General features: G+C 32.2%; 1 protein-coding gene across 1 annotated transcript in view; it reads left to right on the plus strand.

Annotated features, from left to right (window-relative positions):
• Positions 1 to 10658: 10658 nt before the first annotated feature.
• LOC147072652 (synaptic vesicle glycoprotein 2C) overlaps positions 10659 to 21490 on the plus strand; it is a 108351-nt gene continuing 97519 nt past the window's right edge. The window contains exon 1 of the mRNA XM_085946128.1: positions 10659 to 10857. The gene's annotated coding sequence lies outside the window, so the exon portion shown is untranslated. The remainder of the gene's footprint in view (positions 10858 to 21490) is intronic.

Consider the following 21490-nt stretch of genomic DNA (forward strand, 5'->3'; position numbering starts at 1 on the left):
CAATAGCTGTTGATAATTTATACCATTTAAGTGCAATATTACTTACTAATATACTAATACTAGCTAATACTAATATATTACACAGGGAATTATAAATATAATATAATATTATTTATTTATAATATTTAACAAAATATTGCTATTTCTGTAAGTTGCAATATTAATGTCTAAATAAAACACTTAAAAATACGTAATAAAACCATCGTAATACAAGAAACACACATTAGAAAATAGGTAGGTAAGTAGATTATAAATACAATCACATCGTATAGTTATATTATTTATGTAGTTTCAACATTAAATTATTTAAAACCAATAAAGACATCTCATAAAATTCGTATTGAATCTGATTGGAAGAGCAAACTAGCGCCACGTGTTGTAGAATACGTATTCCACGGTGAAATGTTCAACGAAGAACTAGTCATTTGATTAAATGTTGCACGAACTCATGTTTCACGTACTGCGGCACACGAATAAGTGTTCCACGAAGAACTGCATACGTACAACTTACATGTAACCGTTTTTCTTAGCTCGTATTCTTGTTTGTCCGGTGGTTGTTTATCCAGTACAAATCTTGCAATCGATTTTTAACTAACTTCCCGACATTTGAAACTTTTATAATATATGCCGATGTCGAACACGATGCCAATGCACTCTTTTAATACTCTTAGCCATCTTTAAGCAGAATTGAATTCATTTTCAGCTAATTCTGTTTTGTATGAAAAGTTATTTCGGAAGAAATCCGTAATCCAATCCACAATTATTGGTTGCTAAGGAGGTGGTCCTAGCAACTAAATTATTAATATATACGTGCATTGCTATGGAAATCAGAATGACATTTCAGTATTCTATATTTGTTTGTTTGTTGAATAATAGCAAAAAAATGATTTGTTGACAATTGCCTTATTTGTCCTAAATTATTGATACATAGAATTGTCAAGTTTATTTGATTCAACAGAAAATTTAAAAACGTGGTACTTATATAAAAAGTTATTTTTATCTTGTAATTTTTAGTTTAATTTACTTTATTAAAAGTCAGTCGATTTTAATTAATTTATAATTATTAAGGGTCGTCTACCTTTAATTGAGTTAGTAGGTTGAGTAGGCACATTGTGTGCAATTTGCTAGGATTCTTTTGACACTAGTATATTTTTAGCACACAAAGGGTGTGGCTACTCTTCGTGGCGATCCTGGATGCAAGTAATAAAATTAAGGAGCATACCCCACTGGAGGGAGACGGCGTACGCGACAATTTTGCAAGCGACGCGACCACTAAACAAAGAATACTGTAAAGCCCAGTGATGGGGTGGAAAAGGAGCGAGGGTGCTCAGTTTTTCAACACTCGTTTTTCAAAATGGTCAAATTGATCTCAAATCTTTTCCAATCTTGGATTCACTCTTGGTAATTAAAAATGGAAGCAATTAATGGTATTAAAGAGAAAATTCCATAGGAGGCAGCGTGGTGATGACTCGTGCGTCAATTTTATGAGCGACGCGATCACTCAACAGAAATTCAATACTATATAAGCCTAGTAAGAGCAACGGAGTGGATGAAGCGCGGGGATGCTCAGATTTTCGTCAATCGACTATCGTATTAGTCATTCGTCAAATCGATCTGAAATCTTGTTCAATCGATATACTTATTGTTGTTTTTGTCGATCTGCTTTTCACATTCAGCGCTCGAAATGGACCGGAACGCACCGGAGCGCAGCTCCTGTTTGTGAAATTCCTGAGATTATCGTTCCGTCTCGTGGAAAAATGAAATATTGCATTCCGGTTCGTGAATTATTAAAAGTAATAATATTAATTTACTTTATATAGGTATTTTAAAAAAAATGATACGATATCAAAGTAAAAAATATATTTATGACGAGAGAAAAACTTTGATTTTCGTCTGTAACACCAACAATATTACGCTTTTATCTTGCATGCCACAAATTTAAAGACAGTTACATACCCTATTTAACCGTCTGAGCTTGGCAGCATACAAGTACAATTATTATTTAAATACTTATGTAAATATTTTCAGAAAATTAGCGAGCTTCCATTTCGAGCACTGGTCACATCCGAGAATATTGACAGGTGGCACTGCCACCTGGTATTTTTTCTGTTAACTATATAACTGTCAAATTTATTTATGGTGTTGGACAATCGATTAACTTTTATTGCTGTACAAAATAACTGGAAGAAAAAACTGGACATGCTAATATCGCTTGCGGGCCTAGACGGACTGTCATTATGCATTCATAGAATGACGCTGTAGTGTTAAATTTAATTAATTAAATGAGTGCGTACATAAATTAATACCCTAAATAAATAATTGTCATGCCTTTGTGTTGGCTATTGATTGATAATGAATGATAATACAGTAATAATACCGAAGTTACGCGATATGTGGGTCCGACAAAAACGCGTAAGTCAAATTCGCGTCGGGATACAACTTTGTGTATTATAAATAAATACATATACATTTTGTTTAATTGGGACTAGGGATCCCAATCCCGGGATCCCGAGCTATTTTCGATACCTATGAATCCCGGGAATGATAAACATAATCCCGAAACTTTCGGGATTGTTTTTTTATCATTTTTTATGTAAAATAAAATAAAAACGAAAATATAACAGAAAGAATACTTTTAATAAGAAATAACTACATTAGAAATAAACAGAGTTTGAATGAAGTTTGATTTATACCCATGTGTAAGTTGCCGATTAATTTTGTTTTTTCACATAAATTAATAAAAATGAGAAAGATTGGAAAAAAACAATGCTTCGCACTATTAACAAAGTAATTCCACCATGATCTCATACGTTTTACGGCAGTTTCAAATTTGGCTGACTAATTAGATTTATGAAGCGGAAAGGCCATAAGTACACCATGATTTACTTTACTATTTTAAATCTCGCTAACACATTCATTAAGTCTTTACTATTAGAAATAGCAATCTCATATTAAATTCACATTATTATTTATATTACAATATTATTTACTCCATTAAACTTATGCTTTTCCAAGATTGAGCGTATACAATATTACCAATAAATGTCTAAAATAGTATAAACTATACTAGATTTATTTTTGACCGATTTTATCAATGTTATTTGTAAATATAAAATTTTTATATTACAATGGAAAAAATGCCAATCCCAGAATTGTCAAATTGTAATCCCGAAATCCCGGGATCAGAATTTCGGCTCGGGATTGGATTCCCTAATTGGGACCAATGACTAACAAAAACACTAGTTTAGATAAAAAATATTTAATAGATTTGCAGTTATTTGTAGATATTAATATGTACATATATTAAAAAAATAAATGATTGTTAATAAACGTAAAAAGTAATTTCGATGAAATCTAAAAAAAATCGTCTCAACCCCAGAGTAATGATAATTATAGAGAGCGCACATTTTTCAAAATAAAGCCATGTTTCTAGCGCGTAACGCACAGTAGAACCTCAATTTTATTATTATCAACATAACTATCGTGTTGCTTCTCAGTACGGCTACCAAATTTAAGCACAACCATACTATGTGTTACTAAAATAATTACTAAAAATAATTTGCAATAACTTTATATTTAGCACAAAAATAATAAATATCAGCAACACGTTCTCGCAGTTTTTAAATGAATATAATCAGTCAAATTCATTTTTATCGGCGACGTTTACAAAAAATATTTAAGTCAGCCGTAGAAATTCTAACATATAACATATTATATCTAACGCATAGTGCGGAGATATAGCGTTCCGAATGCTTACTCACTCGCACTTATGGTTTGTTTCTCGAAAAAATATTCATATTAATTTAGTATTAATTTTTAAGGCGGCGTGAGAGAGTGCGATTAATAAAATCTTGCAGATTCTACTGAATCCATATTATTAACCCCGGCTACTATTTGTGGCGTCTCGTCGCTTCGTCGGTCGCAACCGTGGACCCACGCACTTTTTCTGGTACATTCTACATACTCATACACTCCGCTCTTTGAGTCTATCGATGAACACCTGACCTGAAACACGTTCTAACACAATATGAGTTACGGCCACCAGTCGCATTATAATTATTAGGATATTTAGCGTCCGTTTGCGTCGTCCAGACTGTCATGACTCATGACTCATGACGCATCAGAATATTAACGCAAACATTGGATGCCCCAGATGCACAGAACAGGTAATAAATAGAATTCCGATAGGCTATATTCAAAACAGTAAATTTTGAAGCAGGGTTTTGAATGTGTGAGTGTCCTACGAAAATTAACCACGCATTATAGACGTGCAATAGTGTGTGCATACACCAATATTAAATGAGTGTCAATGTATTAACCGAGACCAGTTGTCAGTATTCGACGTATAACGTTATCTTGGCACGTGTTTAAATTTATCCCGTGTTGTTCCTTACTCGAGATCGGTTGCCTACTTCTCCTTACCCGTTAGGCAGTGGCGTCCCTAGACAAAATGCCGCCCCATTTTTTATGCAATATTTTTTTAATATCCGTGCTCGTGTCGTTTCTGGTCACCAAGGACATAGAAGGGCAACGGAAGTAAACTAGACATCGCGAAACTGACAAAAATTAAAGTCCTGTTAAACCTTTTAAGCTAATTAATACGTTTTGTTTCCAACCAGTGAGCTGAGTTTTTGAAAGGAACGATATTTTCGTTATTAAGTACTCAGTTTAGGTAGTTATTTCTATATATGCTAAATCTAAATGATTTTCCTCGGTTTGCCGCCCTTCAAGTAACTGCCGCCTCCAAGCGACGCTCAATCTGCCTACCCTCACGTGACGTCATTGCCGTTAGGTATTTCAGTTCCCATTAGTTCCCTGCCCAGATGGTTACATTAAATACATGAGTTTCGCGGGTCTTCCGGTGACTACAGGCCTTGCGTGTCGTATAATGGCGGACGGCGAATTTTTGACTATTATCTATTATGGCTTGGTTTTCGCAGGGTTTAATTGAATTTTAAAAACTAACCAACACCATCTGTAAAATGTAGTATTATTTCAATGAAAACAAGTATGTGTGACTGACAAAGTTTAGTGCGCAATATTTATGGCGGATCTTAACAGCCTACCTCCACCCTTCGCCACTGCCGGGCGGACTCACAATATAGGTATTTATGTATTTTTTTTCAAAACCTGGGTGTTTATGTGATCGTTCCGTTTCTATTTCACTACACTACTATCATTGGACCTCATGAACTGTTGTAAGAAAAAGGAAAAATGCTGAAAGATTAGGACCAGCCCATTGAGAAGGCTGTCTGACTGCTTAAATCCGAGTCACAATCCTGTCTCCGTTTCTGTAGGGGTCCGGAACCGAACCCCCGCTTTGTGTGCGCACTTGCACATCTATTATATACACAAGACTGCTATCGGCGGCTATCAAGGGTAGTTTATCATATTTATGTATTGAGGCGGTTAATTGTTACAATAATTTAACTGTCTGAACTGTCAAAAAGTGCTATGTTTTAACTTTAACAGCCCCTTTCTTGGCTCTGCTAACTTTTAAAGCGAGATAGACAGTTTTGACAGTTTAGACGGCTGACTTATTGTAACAATTATAAAACCTCATGTCATGCTCACCAGGCACCAACAGCAACGGCTGTGCGGCTGGTCAATGCACTCCCTAGAGATGTAGACATTTTACAACGTTTTTCTTAGGTCGTATTCTTATTTGTCCGGTGGTTGTTTGTCCGGTACAAATCTTGCAATCAATTTTTTACTAACTTCCCGACTAGCTAGATATTTGAAACTTTTAGAATATATCAGAACACGATGCCAATGTATTTTTTTAATACTTTTGGCCATCTTTAAGTAGAATTGAATTCATTTTCAGTTTATTCTGTTTTGTATGAAAAGTTATTTCGATACCATTATTGTTTGCTAGGCAGTCCTAGCAACTAAATTATTAAATAATATATACGCGTGTTACTATGGAAATCAATATGAAATGACATTTCATTATTCAGTATTTCTATCAAGTACTATTTTTTTTCATCGTAGCTAGTCAAGTCAAGTTTATATGATACGAGTACAATAGAAAATTTAAAAACGTTGTACATACAAAGTTAATTTTTATCTTGTAATTATTTATTGTTATTAATTATTGTTGTTTTTTATTATTTATTTTCTATAAAATATTTTTTTTGCTTTGTATTTTTTCTATACTTACCTTGTTTTTTCTCTAGTTGATTTACTTGAACACTTTATTCCAAATATCATGTTGTGAACGTCTTGAATTAATACTTTGTTATGTGCTTAACGTGTCTTTTTTAAATAAATACAATAAATAAATATGATAACCTACCCTCGATAGCTGCCGATAACCGTCGATAGCAGCCTTGTGTATAGAATAGATCCGCAGATCCATCTGACGTTAAAATATAAAAGTAGATAAGTCGGTACAGTGTTGCTCTCGGGATATTGCAATGCTACTGATCTGACTCATCTGTGTAATTAATTGTCAACAAAAATAATTATATTATAATATTTCAATTTCAAGTTGTTTTGACTGGTCTCCATTTTCGTTGACGCTGCAGATTTATATTATAAATTATTATTATTACTCATTTTATAATATTTTAGTAGGTAGGTAGGTATGCAAATTATCATAACTTACGACCTGGCTGTGAAGAATAAGATTATTTGAATTTGTTTATCAAGTAGCATCGTTAGTGATAAGAAGACGACTAAGTGACGTTTATTAGCATAAAATGATTTCCAAATGTCTACATTATTGGCTAACTTTTAAATCAATTTTATTTATTTAATAAAATACTAGCTGCCCGGAATAACTACCAATGCAAATGTGGTGTAGTGTGAGATTTGCTAATGAAAAATAAAATTAGTATTTGATTGGGCCAAGTATGGTGGCCGTCATTCCTTATTTCCACACCTACCCACATCATTATTTATTATTGTCGCAAGACTAGGCAACCAGCGCATCTATTCTATACACAATACTACTTTCGGCCCGCTACGGCAGCTAACTAGGATAGGAAAGTATCGAAATATTAACACTTATTGTAACAATTACACTAAGTTAGCCGTCTAAAAAGTCAAAACTGATTATCTCACTCATAGCCAAGATTTATCATAGCCAAGAAAAGTGCTGTTAAAACATAGCACTTATTGTTACAATTACAACTAACGTACTTTAATTATTACAATGAGTGCTTATATTTTGATACTTTCCTACCCTAGTTAGCTGTTTTAGTGGCTGAAAGTAGTATTGTGCATAGAATAGATGCGCAGGAATTACGGGTCATGAGACGACCGTGATTGCAAATAACATTCAGTTAACTCAAGACAACGGGTGCGTGTATGCCTGTTACCACTAAATCACCGTTTATTGATTAATTCAATTATATAGACTGATTCAAAAGTTAGATCAAATTACTTCAAGACATCCGACGCGCGTAGGCATGTTAAAGCTACCCGATACAAACGAGACCGCATTAACAACAGAGTGACTCAAAACAAATATGTTCGACCTTCGTTGTGCTAAATCTGATACGGTTTGAGCGAACGTCGCGTCTATCATCCATCCTGAACTTGTCATCATCATTCATCCCAAAACCAAGTGAAACCGTGAGAGTGACATTCCGAACCGTGTGCACGAGTGCGTCAACACTGAAACGGCTCTAGCGCGCGCCAGTCCTTTTAACATGAAGGTCAGTGTCTGGCTTCCTGTGTAAACCTCGTCCGAACACACTTACATAGTAATACATAGTAGCTCAATTGGAAAGCGCTTCAGAGAGTATTGTAAGGGCCATTAGTTAAAATTTGTCGCAATTAGATAGGATGCCTATAGCATTGTGGTCGAGTGCGATATGCGTGGGCGCGAATCCCAAGAGACGCAGGTTCAATTCAAAAAGATTTTTTCTATCGGTTATATATTTTTGAGAAGTGTTTTCACAATTATGTATTTAAGCATTTTTGTTAGATGGCAACTCTTCAAATTCAAATAAGAATAATAAGAATATTATCATAAGTCGGCAGACAAAATACATTTAAAAAATATAAGAGCACTCAATATAATATATTATAATTCTAATGGATTCAAGCTCTGTACTATTCCATGTAAGTCGTTTTTTGCGACCCGGGTTTCGCCTTTCGGCATCTTCAGGCGTCGTGTACACTCACCAAAGGCAAACACACACTGACAACGAACACCCTTAACTCTACCTTATATAGTAAATCAATACAATAAAGTAGGTAAAAACTCCATTACCTACCTATTTAGTCAGAGGTTACAACAAAAAATACGATAAACAAATTATGAATAGCTGAAGTGTCAGTAAAACACCTAATTAGTAAAAACCCTATCTTATTAATAACAATACACTGGTTATTTACTGACACTTAGGTTTTGATGATTAGGTTATTGATTTACTATATAAGGTAGAGTTAAGGGTGTTCGTTGTCAGTGTGTGTTTGCCTTTGGTGAGTGTACACGACGCCTGAAGATGCCGAAAGGCGAAACCCGGGTCGCAAAAAACAACTTAAATGGAATAGTACAGAGCTTGAATCCATTTGAATTCAAATTCCATCAAGTACCTTCGGTCGAAAGTATTAATATTATAATATATTATAATTAACAAAAATACCACGTCTCTAACTAACAAATAAATACCATATTTTAAAATCATTGAACAAGAGTCCACCTAAACTTACTCATTTTGTGTAGTTTCAGAGCAGATTGAATATGTTGAATACATTTTTTTTGTGATACCCAAAAAAGTTCACCGACCCCTGATTAAGAATAAGAACCCATTGGGTTGAGGGAATCTAGAAACAAAGCCTGTGCATATATCTAACCCAAATTATTTATCTTAATAAATATAGAGAAAATATATTTAAAAATTTATGAAGGCACCCAAGTACGAGTACCATCACATACCTGCAGGTAGGTCCAATCACTTCGATATAATAAATTGCATTTATGCTAATGTAGTTCATTTAAATTTCTTTGAAGCAGCTTGTATACCTAGCCCACTCCACATACAATTTTGTTAGATACGTAATAATTCTTAGATCTAAACTCGGAAAATGTATCGTGAGTAGACAGGTAAAATACATTTTAAAAATTCTTCGTTTTTAAGTTCATAGTAATCAATAAACGTAATTACAAGGTAAAAAGAACTTTTTATATACAACGTTTTTAAATTTTCTGTTGAATTATTATGCTCAATATGCTCAAACTTGTACTTGATAATATGAAGTAAATAAAAAACAAACAAACAAACAAATATAAAATACTGAAATGTCATTTTGATTTAGTAACACACGTATATATTAATAATTTAGTTGCTAGGACCACCCCCTTAGCAACCAATAATAGTAGATTGGATTACGGATTTCTTCCGAAATAACTTTTCATACAAAACAGAATTAACTGAAAATGAATTCAATTCTACTTAACGATGGCTAAAAGTATTTTAAAAAAAATGCATTGGCATCGTGTTCTGATATATTCTAAAAGTTTCAAATGTCTAGCTAGTCGGGAAGTTAGTTAAAAATCGAGTGCAAGATTTGTACCGGATAAACAACCACCGGACAAATAAGAATACGAGCTAATAAAAACGTTGTAATAAAAATACGTTTTATAATGAGTCAATGACACTTCCTGACATTAGATAATAAATTGTCATATAAACGTAGTTCATACAAGTGACAGAAAATGGAATTGGTATTATTTTTTTTAAATCTTCCATAAAATTAGTGGATAGTATGCAAATGACAGTATATGGGACCTTAATTTGTTTTTTTTAATCCTGTATAAAATGAGTGGATACAGAACAAAGAGTTTTGATGGTTACATTATAATATTATAAAGAAAAGAATCATAATGATCGCAAAATACCCCTTACAAGTTTAATAGATATGATTTCTTATAAAATGAGTACTACCTATCTAATAAGAGACAGTATTTGTTACCTTCTTTTGTTTTTTTTAAATCTTTAAAACTATTGATATTGGATTAGTGCCCTTTAAAGTAATACCTACTGTGTATTTTAATGTATTTTTCAATCACAATTTTTGTCGGATACATGTAAATTGTACGTAAAACATTTCACCGTGGCACAGTTCGCCGTGAGCTTTCTATCAGAAAGAGATGACCGTATACTATATGGTCTCCAATTTTATTAGAGTCAATATGAACATTAATTCAATTTTCATAGCTGATTTTGGTAAAAATCATGAATTCAATAATGAAAACCTGTCTTCCTGTAAAGTGTAAGCCGACAAGAACCGTGTTTTATTTAGACGTGAATTTTATGTCAGTACTATATGACCATAACCCAAAGAGGTTGGACGGTCTTTAATATACGGCCATATATTTCCGATATAATATTTTACGGTGAAGCGTAATACGGCGAACTGCATACGTACAAGTTTCCGGACACGATTTTTGTCATATTAATGTTTGTCTTCTAAACAAATAAATAATATAAAATTTGTTTATTTATTTTATAGACATAGCAACAGTGACACCATGATATGAAAATCACGCAATACGGCGTCTCTACTAATATTCTAAGAAAGAATGAATCATCACACAGACGAATGCGATAATATTATTGCGCCCGTTTGTACGCGGCACTAGACAGGGTGCCAAAGAGTCTATTCTGAGTATAAAAGGCGTGCGTTGCTCAGTTCAGGTCACTCTTACGAGAGTGGTGCCTTTGTGCCCCGCTCACTGAACATATTGCGCAATCAAAAAATATATAAGATTTTTACTTATTGACCATTTTCATTTCAAATCCTTGATATTAGTGCTTTTATCCTCGTTTCTCAGTCTACTCACTACAGGAGAAGGTCGCATTTTTTTGCCGAAGTCGTCAAAAAATCTTTACTGGTTGGGTAAGTGTAGCTTTTTTTAATAATTACAAACATAATAATATAGTATTTTTTTCTGGGGATACATACACGGAAATCATGTCTTATTATTTCCACATTTTTAAATTTGTATTTTTTAAAGTTTAAAAAGCTTTCACAGGTGAACCTACAGATGCGATTAGTACCTAAATAGAAACGTGAAGAGTCGCAAACTTAATAACGAAAAACCCCAAACATACAAAGCCTCCAAAATGTATTCAACTATTATCAACATCGAATGCGCGTTTCGGTTACGTCACAAACTTCAATACACATTATTATGAAACAGACCTAACTATTGAAAATAACAATATATCACTGTAGAAAGAAAAAGGGACGTAACACACTTTCAAATTGGTTTTATTAAATTGGATGAAAACATTGTACACGATTAAATAAAACACGTTGTGTTCAAAGGATGTAAGCTGCAAATGCTGATTTATTAACTAAATTTAGCTGGGATTTTTTTTAAAAAAAGTAACAAATGAAGTGGGAAAAAGGACTTAACCATCATTTTTGATGGTTTTTCTTTGATTCTTTTTTTCATTCGACCATGTCCGATCCTAATAGGATCATATGGGCCTCCACAGAGTGGAGGTTTTGTATTGACAGATTTTGTTTTACGAGAAATGTATGTCAGCACTTGCTCAACCTATTAGGTCCATACTCTGACTCATACACAAATTGAAAAACAATATATTGTGTACTTGCCAGACCCAGGATTCGAACCTGGGACCCACGACGCAATAGGCCAAAGCTTAAGCCACGCGGCCATCGTGGGTGTTACCAACTCAATACTTAATATCAGATGAGGGATATAAAAAGCTATTTATTAATTATCATGCAATTCACGGTTATGTCTATTTTGTATTTTAACTTTGACCGAAAACCATAACAAAAACCTTTTTGTGCCTCCTTTAAAATTAGGTTTGTATGAATTACGTCACGTTTCCTTTCTACGGTCGATTAAGTTTACCCCATATTTAACCACACTCAAGAATTAAATCTTATTTCAGCTTCACCCAGAAGTCAATACACTTTCAATAATTATTTTTGTGTTACGTGGGTGAATCTTAATATGACAACTTCTCTTATCTACTCAGCAGTAATACTCATCGGAATTATTTGAAGAAAAACCACAATAATTATATATATTTTTTTATATAAAAAAAAAACTGTGCATAACTGGACAATTAGGCAGGCATACTTATTTTATCTTATCCACGAAGACTATTACAGAATTCCCTAAACTTTGCCAATGTTCCAATTTCAAATGCATGTAAATGTACGGCATAAGGATGAGTATATAAATACCTACCACTTAATACTTTACGAAATCATATAATCCTATTATATTCATGAGACCCAGACTACCTTATCTCCAAAAATAACACCTTGGGAAAACACAATTTAAAAATTTCATGCCCTTAACATCGGACTAGTATTTCTGTTGTAAATCGACTGAATGCGTGAAATTGAGCCTGAATTATATATGATAATAAATTAGGTATGATATAATATGTACTAAGTTTTTTTGTTATATTTTATGTTGTGAACTGTCAATTCTAGTGGCGAAGGGTGGAGGTAGGCTGTAATGATCCGACATAAATAGTGCTCACTAAATTTTGTCAGTCATACGTATTTCGAATCTTAACTGCCGACCTCTACCTTTCGCCACTGGCCAATTCATGGTGGAAATGCATTTTATTAGGCACTTAAATAATATACAATAATCTAGTGGATTGAGTACCATGTATTTTGTTTTATTTTAATTAGCTGTATGATAATCAATATCTTTTATGTTTAGATGATATTTCATACATATTTTTCCATATTAAATCCTAGGGAGCGTATTTAATTTCTACACGGTTATAAATAAGATAATTATTTTTAATGAATAAGTATTTACCTCAATAGCAGAAAGATTATCGTGTTTATGGTCTTCAAAAATAAAAATAAATCAGCGAATGTCTAGGTGCTATTAAACTACACAACTATTGAAAGTCGACCAATTCCTTGTATAAGTATAATAACGATTATCAACACACCCTCCTCCACCCGACGTGTCTGTACAGTCGTGGTCTATACACGGCCGCCTTCCACAGCGCTGTATTGCGACATAATGAATATTTAATTGCTCACATTTCGTCCCGAACGGAGCCGCACGGGACCGATTATTTGCAACCATGCACCTTAGTGCTTAATTGTCGATCAACCCATCTTTACACAGTCATATTAATGATTAGGGATGCATTATTTACATTCATCAGTGTTTACCGATAAGCTGCGCCATGTTCCACATAATTATACATTGACATAAACGTTATGAAGAGCTCAGTAATTTTTTTGTCTCGAGCTAATCGTATTTCTACATTTCCCGTTGTTTTTCAATGTTTACATTTCTTCACTATGAAGTTCTTTCTTTTTGCACACGACTTCTCTTGCATAACGCTGGCGTTAGTTGATAATAAAATAATATAAGTATATGACAGGATCTATCCGAAGTTAGGTATATTTACATTAGCATTACAGACTTATGCTATTTACAGTTCTCTTATCAGCGAACTAACTGTTTTGAAAAATACGGCTACTAGCGTCTTTATGAGGTAATAAATCACAATAAATTAGACTGCTGATGCAAACACCACCATTTTAATAAATAAATAATAACAACACTTTATTACTACTAAACTGTCATTTAAACTTATCTGCATTTGGACTGCATTTACAAATCGAGCGAAATTATCATCAAAAAATTGGGATTTATTTCGTTACCATAATTCATCCATAGATACATAACCCAGCGTTGCCAATTTAACGTTTTTCTTGCCAGATCTATCATTTTTCGATAAGCATCTAGTATGCAAAAAACCCATGTGGCTTGTTGCGTTTTTACTAGCGTTTTTTGATGTCTCCAACAGCTTTAATATTTAATAAAACACATGTAATGTGTTTAAAAAACGCTCCATATTAGTTTATGTATTTTCATGCTCGTCAATTCATCATTCAGATACTTAAGATCAAATACCTAATTATTTATTTAAGAATATGAAACATTGTGGACATAACAAATCTAAATTGAAGACGTACACAACATGAGATTTGCATTATAACAAATATTATCCTCACAAGAAAGAAAAAATAATAGAAAATAATAATAATAATAACAAAAAATAAAATCAAAACATACTTAATTACAATTTAATACAGAAAAATAAAATTTTGAAAACAAAAAACATACAATTTTATACAGAAAAATAAAGTTTCAAAAACAAAATGCAAAGTACATCATTGAAAATGTCTATGTCTTTAGGGAGCGCATTTACTAATCTTGCACCCCTTGCTAATGGTGCCCGATAGGCTTGACACGAGGAGAGGGTTCCGATCCAGAATAAATCATGGCTGCGACCACGTAGGTAATTGATAGACGCATGTAAATTCAAATTCATTAGGACACCAGGATTGGAAACCATCCCTCGCGATAACAGGCAAAAGTGTTTATAGGTCGTTACTTAGTTTAGTAAGAAATAAAACACGATGAAACAATTATACATTATTTAATGTTTTTGTATATTATTCCGAATCTCCGCGTATATAAAATAATATTTTAACAATTATTCATCTAAATGGTACGTTCTTTAAGTATCTATGTCTGTTTTACAAAAGAAGCTCTCGTCTTCAAACATGCAACGAAACTTGAACGCCGTCGACACAATATAGGTATCTGTTGTCAATTTTGAAATATATTTTTGTTAAAATGTGTGATTTTTACAAGTAGGTACCTATCAACATTTTTTTCGATTATTGCACTTGTTTTTTCGATACTCGAAAGCAAATGTACCTATTGACTTTGTTTCACAAAATCTTGGGTTTTTTCCTGCCAAATAGCTTGTTTTCATACCCCGTCTGGCATATTTTTTTCAAAACAGATGGCAACACTGCCCGCCACCGCACAAAATGAAAACATTGACGAACCGAAGCGCTTAATGAATTTTCGAAAATATCAACATATTATTATCTACTTTTATGTATATTTTATAGAAATTCGTGTGTTCCATTTTTGTTAAATGGCCTATCTAGCTCAGACAATCAAATTGATATAACCACAAGACCAGTGACGACCCTAGATAAAATGCCGCCCCTAGGCAGCGCCAGAATGCCGCCTCATTTTTTATACAGTATTTTTATCATCCTTTTATGAATCCAACATCTAAGAAAAGTGTTGTATGGATACATTACTAACAAAATATCAGACTAATTATTCGCAAATCTGTACGTGTCGTTTTTGGTCACCAAGGACGTCGAAAAGCAACGGAAGTAAACTAGATATCGCGAACCCGACAAAACCAGTGAGCTGATTTTTTTAATGGAAAGATATTTTCGTTATTACTAAGTTTAGGTAGCTATTTCTATTTCTATTCTATCTATCTATCTATCTATCTATCTATCTATCTATCTATCTATCTATCTATCTATCTATCTATCTATCTATCTATCTATCTATCTATCTATCTATCTATCTATCTATCTATATATCTATCTATCTATCTATCTATCTATCTATCTATCTATCTATCTATCTATCTATCTATCTATCTATCTATCTATCTATCTATCTATCTATCTATCTATCTATCTATCTATCTATCTATCTATCTATCTATCTATCTATCTATCTATCTATCTATCTATCTATCTATCTATCTATCTATCTATCTATCTATCTATCTATCTATCTATCTATCTATCTATCTATCTATCTATCTATCTATCTATCTATCTATCTATCTATCTATCTATCTATCTATCTATCTATCTATCTATCTATCTATCTATCTATCTATCTATCTATCTATCTATCTATCTATCTATCTATCTATCTATCTATCTATCTATCTATCTATCTATCTATCTATCTATCTATCTATCTATCTATCTATCTATCTATCTATCTATCTATCTATCTATCTATCTATCTATCTATCTATCTATCTATCTATCTATCTATCTATCTATCTATCTATCTATCTATCTATCTATCTATCTATCTATCTATCTATCTATCTATCTATCTATCTATCTATCTATCTATCTATCTATCTATCTATCTATCTATCTATCTATCTATCTATCTATCTATCTATCTATCTATCTATCTATCTATCTATCTATCTATCTATCTATCTATCTATCTATCTATCTATCTATCTATCTATCTATCTATCTATCTATCTATCTATCTATCTATCTATCTATCTATCTATCTATCTATCTATCTATCTATCTATCTATCTATCTATCTATCTATCTATCTATCTATCTATCTATCTATCTATCTATCTATCTATTTATATATCTGTCTATCTATCTATCTATCTATCTATCTATCTATCTATCTATCTATCTATCTATCTATCTATCTATCTATCTATCTATCTATCTATCTATCTATCTATCTATCTATCTATCTATCTATCTATCTATCTATCTATCTATCTATCTATCTATCTATCTATCTATCTATCTATCTATCTATCTATCTATCTATCTATCTATCTATCTATCTATCTATCTATCTATCTATCTATCTATCTATCTATCTATCTATCTATCTATCTATCTATCTATCTATCTATCTATCTATCTATCTATCTATCTATCTATCTATCTATCTATCTATCTATCTATCTATCTATCTATCTATCTATCTATCTATCTATCTATCTATCTATCTATCTATCTATCTATCTATCTATCTATCTATCTATCTATCTATCTATCTATCTATCTATCTATCTATCTATCTATCTATCTATCTATCTATCTATCTATCTATCTATCTATCTATCTATCTATCTATCTATTTATATATCTGTCTATCTATCTATCTATCTATCTAAATGATTCTCCTTGACTTGCCGCCCTTCGAGTAACTGCTGCCCCCAAGCGACGCTCAATCTGCCCACCCCCACGGGACGTCACTGCACAAGACGGAGTTGCGTTCCGATCCATTTCAAGCCCTGGCTTCTGCGTTGTATAATTGGTACTACGTACTATAATTGCCTATAAAATAATAATATTAAAAATACATACTTATGTAGGTTAGAAAAAAACAATCTGAAGATATCAAGAGTTCTTTTAAAAAAACTAAAAATAAATAGTTGCCAAGAAGAATAATATATTTTAAATGTGTAAGGGGTATTTTCCGATATATGTTTCTTTATAGTAAATGTAACTATTCCAAATTCAAAACGCATTTTTTATACCCACTCATTTTAGGTAGGTATACAAGATTTTTAAAAAAATAAAAAAATTAACAAAAAAAAAATACTATCGACCGAAGGATTCCATAAATAAACAGAACATGACGAAACAGAACGGTGAGAAAATAGAATAGCGATAAGATATTTCACGAAAAATATAATATTTAGTATTGAAATTGTCTTACCTCTATATTGTGTCGCATAGATTTTTAATAACACAGGTTTTCAATACGCCGTAAAAAAAATCGAATTATATAGTTTGTGCATTCCTAATCGCTGGAAAACCAATTAAACGGAAGTCAGGTGTTGCTGGCAAGCTACGTATATCTCGTATCAGGTAATCAATCTAATACATATGTTCAAAATGCATGAGTGATTAGGTACAACGAAATAAAGAGTTTAATAATTCTGTGGAGATAAAAAACAGGAAAATCACCTTTCTTTTCAATTATAACATGGAATAAGAAATGAAAATATAAATAATTACAAGATAAAAAGAACTTTTTATATACCACGTTTTTAAATTTTGTGTTGAATCATATAAACTTGACAATTCTATGTATTAATAATTTAGGACAAATAAGGCAATTGTCAACTAATCATTTTTTTGCTATTTTGCAACAAACAAACAAATATAGAATACTGAAATGTCATTTTGATTTCCATAGTAACGCAAGTATATATTATTAATTTAGTTGCTAGGACCACCCCCTTAGCAACCAATAATAGTGGATTGGATTACGGATTTCTTCCGAAATAACTTTTAATACAAAACAGAATTAACTGAAAATTAATTCAATTCTACTTAAAGATGGCTTAAGGTATTAAAAGAATGCATTGGCATCGTGTTCTGATATATTCTAAAAGTTTCAAATATCTAGCTGGTCGGGAAGTTAATTAAAAATCGATTTGAAGATTTGTACTGGATAAACAACCACCGGACAAGAATACGGGCTAAGAAAAAAAAATATATTATTTATATTTTCATTTCTTGTAAAATGGAATTCTACCAAGTAAATGCTAACTCAATTAATAACATGGAATAATTTTGAATGCCAAAAGAAATGGCGTATTTCAATAAAACACTACCTTATTCTTAGGTCAATAATTATTATAAAGCAATCATTATTCATAGAATGTTTATCACACTTGAATGGTCAAAGACATAGCTTATAATCAGTATCTTTAGAATTATCTTCAAATGTGTTAATCTTGCCCATTTTTTTCAATAATAAAATGCCTAATTCTTGTCAAATTTGGGATCACAGAGCTGATTATCGAAAATATTTCACTATAATAATGTCGACATAAATTATACTGATAGTTTTATAAATGCGTTTAAAAATTAATAAATGTAAAAAATCTTAACACCACTGCACATTTATTTACTGAAATATGACTATATTCTAAAACATTAGAGCGAGAGGTTTAATTCACTATTTTATGTAATATAAATACTTTATGCAGTCATCAAATGTTTAAAATAAATATAAAGGATAACAAGTCTTCAAAATTATGTAAATAGATTATTTACAACGTTTAAGGAATGTCCAGGATCATGCTTTGAAAATAGAATAAAAGCTCCATTTTGACCTACGCTGAGCATGCCCCCCCTTGTACTTGATAGAAATACTGAATAAATATAGAATACTGAAATGTCATTTTGACATTTCATATTGATTTCCACAGTAACGCACGTATATATTAATAATTTAGTTGCTAGGACTGGACACACAAGTAAAAATGTGTACTGGACAAACAAGAATACGATCTAATAAAAACGTGGTAAAAAAACGAATATCCTATTTACTGTCATGTCAATGTATTCTCTAATGTCAGAAAACGTATTTTTACAACGTTTTTCTTAGCTCGTATTCTTATTTGTCCGGTATAAATCTTGCAATCAATTTTTAACTAACTTCCCGACTAGCTAGACATTTGAAACTTTTAGAATATATCAGAACACGATGCCGATGCATTTTTTAATACTTTTAGCCATCTTTAAGCAGAATTGATTTCATTTTCAGTTAATTCTGTTTTGTATGAAAAGTTATTTCGGAAGAAATCCGTAAAAAATAAAACTATTATTGGTTTCTAAGTGGGTCATAGCAACTAAATTATTAATATTAATATATACGTGCGTTACTATGGAAATCAATATGACATTTCAGTATTATTTCTATCAAGTACACATTTTTTTGATCGTTTAAGCTAGTCAAGTCAAGTTTATATTATGATTCAACAGAAAATTTAAAAACGATGTATATAAAAAGTTCTTTTTATCTTGTAATTATTTATTTATTGATTGCTACGAATTCAACACCAGCTGTTTTATCGGAACATCTTGGGTGGGATAAGATTTTTTTTTAATTCTCTCAATTCTTAACAATTAAAATAAACGAAAATGAATTATGAAAGAAAAACCTTGATTATGGCAATGTTCCAATTAAAAATAAGATCAAGTAACACGTACATATCTAAATCCTTGTTAAGTAAATTAATTTGCTTGCTTACTTCTGTTTGAATTACGAACATTAAAAAATTTTAATATTTTCCCGTGTATCTTTCTGTAATTTTCCTATATTAAAACACACAAATATAATAACCATAAATTATACTATAAATCCTCAGCTACCTTGGTTTGGTGAAGCAAGTCTATTTTTAAACTAACAGACTGATAACACCACGACAGTACTAAATGATTGTCTTAGCTGTTATTTTCTGAATCGACACGGAAAACAGACTAACTACTTCGTATTATATTATGTCAGTGGTTTCCAAACTTTATGTTACTACGCCTCCCTTTAAAAAAATCTAATCTTGGCACCTTTTTAAATAGCCAAAAATGTACTACTTAATACAACAAAGAAAAAAAACTTAAATAAGTATAAAAATAAACAAGATTTTACTTGGCACTTTTATATTCATTTTTAAATTAATTTGTGTTTCAAGCGATGGATGTGCTTGTTTCTTAGCACAAAGTGCTCTTTTTTTACTAAACGGGGTCGATTTTTTGACTTCATTGCAGCTAATGCAGAAAATCCCTTTTCGCATAAAAATATGGTGTTACGAATGGTATAGCAGTACCTACCTACGTTACTTACAACTTGCATTGCATTTCTTGACAAAGTATTATATGATTTCTTCACTTCGATTCAATCAAAATTGAACTAGGGTTTTTGTTTCAATGAATTATCGCATGATAATTCTATCAATTTTTCCTTTTCAATAGTAGTCGTTCCAAATTCATCATCGTTCATTGACAAATGAATTCTATCATGGACCCCACATCCTGAAGCGGGCCCTTAGGCCAAAATCTTTGACCCACCTGGTTTGGCCCACCTACCTATCGCTGAGATTAAGGGCAGTATGGTGCTCTAAAGTAGTGTTTCCTTTATCATTTAAGTACCTATAGCAATCATCATATAGGTATCACATCAAATTGCAATTCACAACTACATATTTAAAATAATTAATAGTTTTGAAACAAAGTAGCGCCACAGGCGACTTTTTTTAAACTATTGGATTAAATTTGTGATGTCTGTTATCCCCGGGCCCCAGGCTCTTTATAAAATATGCATTTGCAAACCGCAGACCTGTGGCTACATTTGTGTTCAACTTTTCGCGCCGCCCTTTGCAACACTCCGCGCCTCCCAGTTTGGAAATTGCTGTATTATATTATGTGTCATTCTCGTATTTATGTGTTCATTTAATTTTGGTCGTAAATATGTAGATAGTGAGGTATGTGAAATGAAATGAAATGACAGATGATTCACGACAATTTTCATCATTCCTAATGATTTAGATATAAGTTATTTTCCAGTCTACATTTCCGTTCATAATAAATATACTGGAGGAAGCTGACTTGGTCCGCAATCGCATGAATTCTTACTTTTGACCATGTCCGTCTAATAGGATCATAATAATAAAATATTTAGCATTAACTATCCTAAAAATAATAAAAAAATATATTTATTTGTAAGTATGAATGTTTTTAGTGTTCTCTGAGGTTAGGTTAGGTTCGAATCCTGGGTCTGACAAGTACACATATTGTTTTTCAATTTGTGTATGAGTCAGAGTATGGACCTCATGGCTCCCACATCCTGAAGCGGGCCCTCAGGCCACGATATTTGGCGGGACCCCAACCTATTGCTAAGGTTAAGGGCAGTGTAATGTTCAACAACAGAAACCCCAGGGTTCCTTGTAAAATAAAGGGTGTTACGTGTATTTTTCGAAAAATTTGGCATTTTTAAATAAAGCCAATTAAATTTTCGACACTCGGTATCATAGTATGAAGCACTGCTCGCGACCCCCTTTTGTGATAGCTAAGTAACATGCGACCCTTCACCATATCG

This window comes from Rhyacophila brunnea, unplaced genomic scaffold (assembly GCF_057557595.1).
Source record: "Rhyacophila brunnea isolate RB1 unplaced genomic scaffold, BYU_Rbru_1.0 scaffold_19, whole genome shotgun sequence".
NCBI classification, from domain to species: domain Eukaryota; kingdom Metazoa; phylum Arthropoda; class Insecta; order Trichoptera; family Rhyacophilidae; genus Rhyacophila; species Rhyacophila brunnea.